This window comes from Hydractinia symbiolongicarpus, chromosome 7 (genome assembly GCF_029227915.1).
Source record: "Hydractinia symbiolongicarpus strain clone_291-10 chromosome 7, HSymV2.1, whole genome shotgun sequence".
Taxonomy (NCBI): Eukaryota; Metazoa; Cnidaria; class Hydrozoa; order Anthoathecata; family Hydractiniidae; genus Hydractinia; species Hydractinia symbiolongicarpus.
In genome coordinates this window covers 32,184,505-32,190,504 of record NC_079881.1, presented here as the reverse complement: position 1 = coordinate 32,190,504, position 6,000 = coordinate 32,184,505, and positions in this window count along the sequence as shown.

Below are 6,000 nucleotides of genomic sequence, written 5' to 3'. Positions count from 1 at the left end.
AGCTTAAAAACATATTTTTTTATCCGCTAGCACTCATAAAGATCAATCCAGGAATCAAAATTTTCTTAAAAATTTGAAGAACATTTGTTTCCCGGATCAAATATTTTCTTAATAAATGATTTCTTGTAATCGTTTATTTTCTCCTAGTTTTTGCATCTAAAAAAAATTAGTAAAAGGCTTCTTAAAGTTGGACGAAATTATATATAAAATATCTAATAAATCCTGGGAACGAGGTATGTATGTAAGTAATAGTATTTAAAGCTAAAAAAAGCAGTACCAGTACTAGCAGTACTAAGATGTTTCAAACATGTAGATTAAATATTTTCCTGCTTGAGTACACATTTCAATTCTATTGCGGATTTTAAATTATAAGAATATATCTACATATACACCACAACAAACCGATACTTACTACTACCCCAATTGTCTTTGTATTGTTTTACCGGAAAGATGTTTTAACCAGTTACCTGAATAAAATCGTGTTGAAATTTTGCTTCGGTCTTTAAATTTGATTTAGTTTGTTGACTAAAATATTCAGGAGAAGTGAGAATATATCCTTCAGTATAAGAACCACTACCGCCAGCGCCAACATTAAGTCAAATTAGATAATGCTTTATGTGACGATTTTGATTGGTAGCCGAAACTATTTATTTATTTCTGCTTTCAAAAATATTAAAATGATTCTTCTGACCTCTCTGGCATCATAAGATCTGTGAAAGTGCCTGACAGATTAAACTCTCCAGCATTAGAAATGACTCTAATATTCGATATGCCAACTTTGTTTCGTAATTACAGAATTGTGCAACAGCGATCATCAACATCTTAATACAAAGACATTGAATAGTTTCGCAGACGTTCCATTTAGGTGACGAATTGAAAGAATATGTTTCTCAGCGGTTTCATTATAGCAACTTTTGAAGTTTTCATCTTTAAACCTCTAAATCTCTATATGTGCAGGCAAAGTTTGATCTAAAAAAATTACACATTTACTCAGCAATATTTATAAATAGCAATCACTTTTTGTATTTCTCCATTTTGCAAAATGTTTTTGATCTCTTAAATCTTTCGCTATTCCACTGTTTCTTGAAATAGAGGATACAAAGAAACCCCTTGATTTATCATCACCAATTAAAAACTTACCCATATTCTTACATGCCTTAAAGAAACTATGCTCTCTTACACGGAATAAAATGAATATATGAATAATTTAAAGCCAAACAAGTGGTCAGCTGTTTACTTCAGAAATCGCGGACTCTAAACAAAAAAAACAAGTTCATTTATGATATTTCTATAACGGACTAAGACAGTGGTACTTTGCAATTTCCAAACTTTTTAGAAGTGGTATTTATTGTGGTATACGCCAAAGTTTTTCACCGAAAACAACTCTCAGTCCTACAATTGTCTAATGTCTAATCGAACTTAATTATTGATCTTACAAATATAGTTACGTATAGGATTCTGTTTATCCCATCCAATCAATGTTTATCTGATTTCTTTGTTGCATTTATGTCAACTTTAATTCTGTATTTGGGGAAAGATCTTGTTACATTGATGTGGAGGAAAATACGGATATATAAAAAACACATTTATGACAACGCAATAAGAATAGGAAGAAAAACACCACTAGTTTCAAGTTGATGCCTAAATAAGTCCACGATACAACAATTATTGAGCGTAATAATGGTTCTTTTTAAAAAGATGTTTTTCATTTTCTTTTGGAAAACTGGGGTCATAAATTCAAGCGCAATCATATTGCGTATTCTCTTTTTCACACATATGCCGCCCGTGGACTTGCAAGAGTTTTGGTGCATAACATTTTTGTGGTATCTGTAATAATTATTATGTAATAATTATTGTATAGAAAGTGATACTTACATTTTTTCTGTTCATTTTTACTAAAATTAAAGTAAACTAAACGATATAAACCTTTAAATCAAATACAAAATTGACACTTTAAATCTTGCTTAATTTTTATGACATCTTCTTGCCAAACGCTGTCGGCTATTTCAACTGCGTCTTCCATTCTCGTCAAGTTATATATGCACATTTTCTTACTTGTGAACCAAATCAAGGGGAGGTCGGAAAATAGGCGCCACCCTCGATTTAGCGCAGCCCTCGATTAAACGCCGCACTTTTTAGGCTTCTTTTGAATAAGCGCCGCCCTCGAATATGTTCATGATGTAGAATGTTATCATCACGAAATTGTCTGGTAAAGCAGATGACCTTCTATTTTTTTAGTTAAAGAAAAAAGATGGGTCTGTCTGAAATCTTTAGTTTTGGAATAAGCACCGCCCTTGATTAAGCGCTGCTCTCGATTACGCGCCGCACCAAAAAAGTCGAGCTTTGATTAAGCTGCGCGGCGCTTAATAGAGGATTTACGGTATTGAGACTATATCACATACATGGCAAGATAATTTATATTTTGGATGTTTTTTCTTGCAAAATTGTACTCTAAGTTCCAGTATTAAGCCGGGATCATTCTTACTGTGTCCGTATTTTTTTGACAAAATTAGAGGCTTTTGTTCTGAAAAAAGTGTTCAACATTATCCAATCACTAATCTGATATTTCAGAATTTTATTTATCAAAAAGATCATTGGCAAATATGTATGTAGACGTTTTTATGATTTATGATCGAAAGAAAAAGAAAGAGGATGTGATTTTGTTATCTAAACAAAATAATATCTAACATTAATGTCCTGAAATTGCCAAGTTGCAGAAAAAAAAGAATTTTTGCAGCTGAAGTTACATAGATGATTTTGTGTAGTTTTAGCAAAATGTTAAATTTTAAAACTTCCAGTAATGTAAGCGAAAGCATGCCAATTCTTGAAAGTACATGGCAGAAAAACTTATATTCAGGCTTTAATAATAATTGAATTCGGTAGGAGAAGTCCGTAAATAAGAGATGGTAAAGGACGACAATCACATTGCAAAAATTGTCCCTAATTGATATCCGAAAATTTTTATGTTTTTTGTTCTTCCAGAAAAAAGTTTATTCAAGTTTATGATGTTATCAGAATTTTTTGAATATCGTTTTCTGTTATCTGGACTTTCGCCCCTCTTTGCCAGTCGCAACATAAATCCTTTAAAAATTTTTAGGAGCTTTAATTTTTGATCTCATTAAATTTTACTAAAAAGTAGAAACAAAGGCTCAAAGCCGTGGGTGATTTTGTTGTATTAACCGTTGACACAAATACATTATACAAAAAGATTTTCTTTTTACTTGTGGTGACGAGGTTTAAATATAACTGTGTTATCTCAATAAATTTTGATCTGATTTGTGGATATGTTTTTTTTTCTTGACTATACACAAAATATAGGAATAAAGACTCCAATTTGCAGATGACACTAAAAGCGCATAGAAGAGTGATATAACACGCACAACCATTATTATACGCATAATTAACCACATTATAAAAACTTATTTCCTTTTTTTAAAAAATATTTACTTAATAGCTTGTCATTGTTCGTAAAATGGAAGTTCAGCATTTCTAGTAGCTTTGGATAACAGAAGCTAAAACAAAACCTGTTTTTTTTTTTATTTTTGTACATTGTTTATTTACAACAGAGAATGTTTCACCCCGATCGGACCTTCGATTATGACCATCATAATCTCTGTATAATATATTGAAGGTAAGGTACTTTGTGCACTAACATAATTGTCGAAGTAGTGTAGCGTATTTGTCTGCGGCTCCCGGCTCCGGGTCCGCGGAACGATTCTCCCGCACTTCCATGTGGTACGTTAGTAATGCGCAAAGTAGCTTCTTTTAATGTAAAACTATTTATCTTTGTTTAAAGTTTTGCAATGTAGCTACTTGCGATGACATTGGAGGCAGCAAATACAATTTCCTGTTGCGTTTTGTAAACGCAACAGGAAATTGTCATCGAAATTGGATCAATATTTTACAAAACTTAAACGAGAACGCTATTGGGAAGTCGCTAGAATTTTTGATTTAAAACGTAGCGGGTAAATTTGGCTTTTGCTCGAGTCTACTAGTACTGCACGAAAAAAAAAAAAAATTTTTGCACAAATACACGAAATGCAATTATAAAAGACTGGCTAAGCAGAGAATTTATTGTTTAAATTGTCTGACAAAATCTCACGAAATCTGGTTGTAAATCTAAAAGGGGAATTCCTTTTTAGATGTACAAGCATGAAATGCAGGGAAGTTAAACATTATCAAAGCTATCAATGGTGAGAAATGTATTTATTTTAGTCACTTTAAAAAAAACTTTTACGAGTCAGAAAATTGAGAAATATTTCTTATCTCAAATTCATTGAGTTTAAACATACTTTTAGATGCAGTGTTGAGAAATCATCAAACTGGACAAGAATGCCACAGAGGGGGAAGTTCGTGCGTGTACGGCATCAATCTTTAACTATGCGCTTGATAGATGTGGAGGAGCGGGAAGAACTAATACCAAAGAATATTAAGTTGATTAATTTTTAAATAATTTATCACCTTGGTGTTTAGTAATAGTTTTCTAGTAATAAATAATTGCCAACTTGTCAACAACAACTTTTATATTAAAGAGGATTATAAATTTTTCAGGCGCCGTAATAAATCCTTCTAGCTTATATTAATTTTGATTGGGTGACAGAAAATTAGAATGGCAAAATGTTAAAGTGATTTTAGCTTAACAATTTTTATTGTTTCTACTAGAAATCGGACTTGTGACTAGTAAAAGTATGGAATGTGCATGAGTGGGTGCTTTTCTAAAGAAATGCAGTGCTATATCATTATATTTTTATTGTAATTTTCAACCTCGATTCCTGGACATCTGGTGAGGATGGTGGCTTTTCCAACTTTTTATAAAGTATAGCATCATGATCGTATTTATTAACAACTGGTATTCTTAACAAACACCCTTGTATTCAACTCTGACTTCATTGGGAAAACAAAACAAAGGAAAACTTTTGTTCAAGTTCTGCTTCACACTTCTTGTGACTTGAACATACTAACAGGTTGCTTTATCAGGAGGCGTGTCTGGCACATGAAATTGGAGCTATAAGGGGCTGTTTATATGAGAGGCGGGACGGGACGATTGCCGGGACGGGACGTTGGCCGGGATGATTTTATCCCGCCGCCGGGACGATTTCACAACACAAGCGCCAAATTTAAATTTTTCTAAAGTATAATGGCGCGTTAAAACGAAAACAAAACAAAATTGCAAGCGAATAAACAGATTTTTTTAACATTGTTAGCTCAATACATGTTGTGTGGAAGTAACAATGCATGAATTTTTCGAGACTGACTGATCACTTGATGACAAGCTCAAATTATCGTCATCTGCTGGATCTTCATATTCACCACTGTCAACACTATTAATATTTGCAGTTAGATCATCATGGTCAGATAACATTTCATTACTTGATTTTGTTTGATTCACATCAGCACTATCAATGCCATTGGGTAGGGGCTCTGTGTTTGCACTTCCACTCCAAAGGAGCTTCAAACTGTCATAGTGTTCATACACTAATTTGCCACAGCCACTACGCGTGCCACTAATTACTGCTTTAAAAAATCCCTGCCGTAAATCTTTTATTTTTTCTCACACTTTTTGGTAGCCTCTTGCTATCATTTTTTTCATTTCCCTAACATTTTCTTGGGAGAGCTCAGTGGAGGTATCCTCCACTGGCCCAAACACTTCTTCTTCATTTTGATATAATTTTGCCAACTCAGTTCGAATGACTTTGTATTGCATTGGTTTGTCTGCATCAAAATCAATGTTCTCAAACTCACACTTTGCTTTAAAATCTAATAGACAGTTAATGAGGTTAAAAACCATTTCATCATTGAATCTAAAACACTTTTTCTTGGTTGGAACATCTGTTGGCGTCTTAACAAGTGCACGTTTAGCAGCCATGTTTGTTTTTTTTTTTCTATTGAAATATGCTGATAGTGCAAATATTACCTCGTTTATCCCGGGACGGTGTGTTTATATGGAAAAAAACGTCCCGCCTAAGCCGGGATCCCGCTTAGCTCAAGCGGGATCCCGCT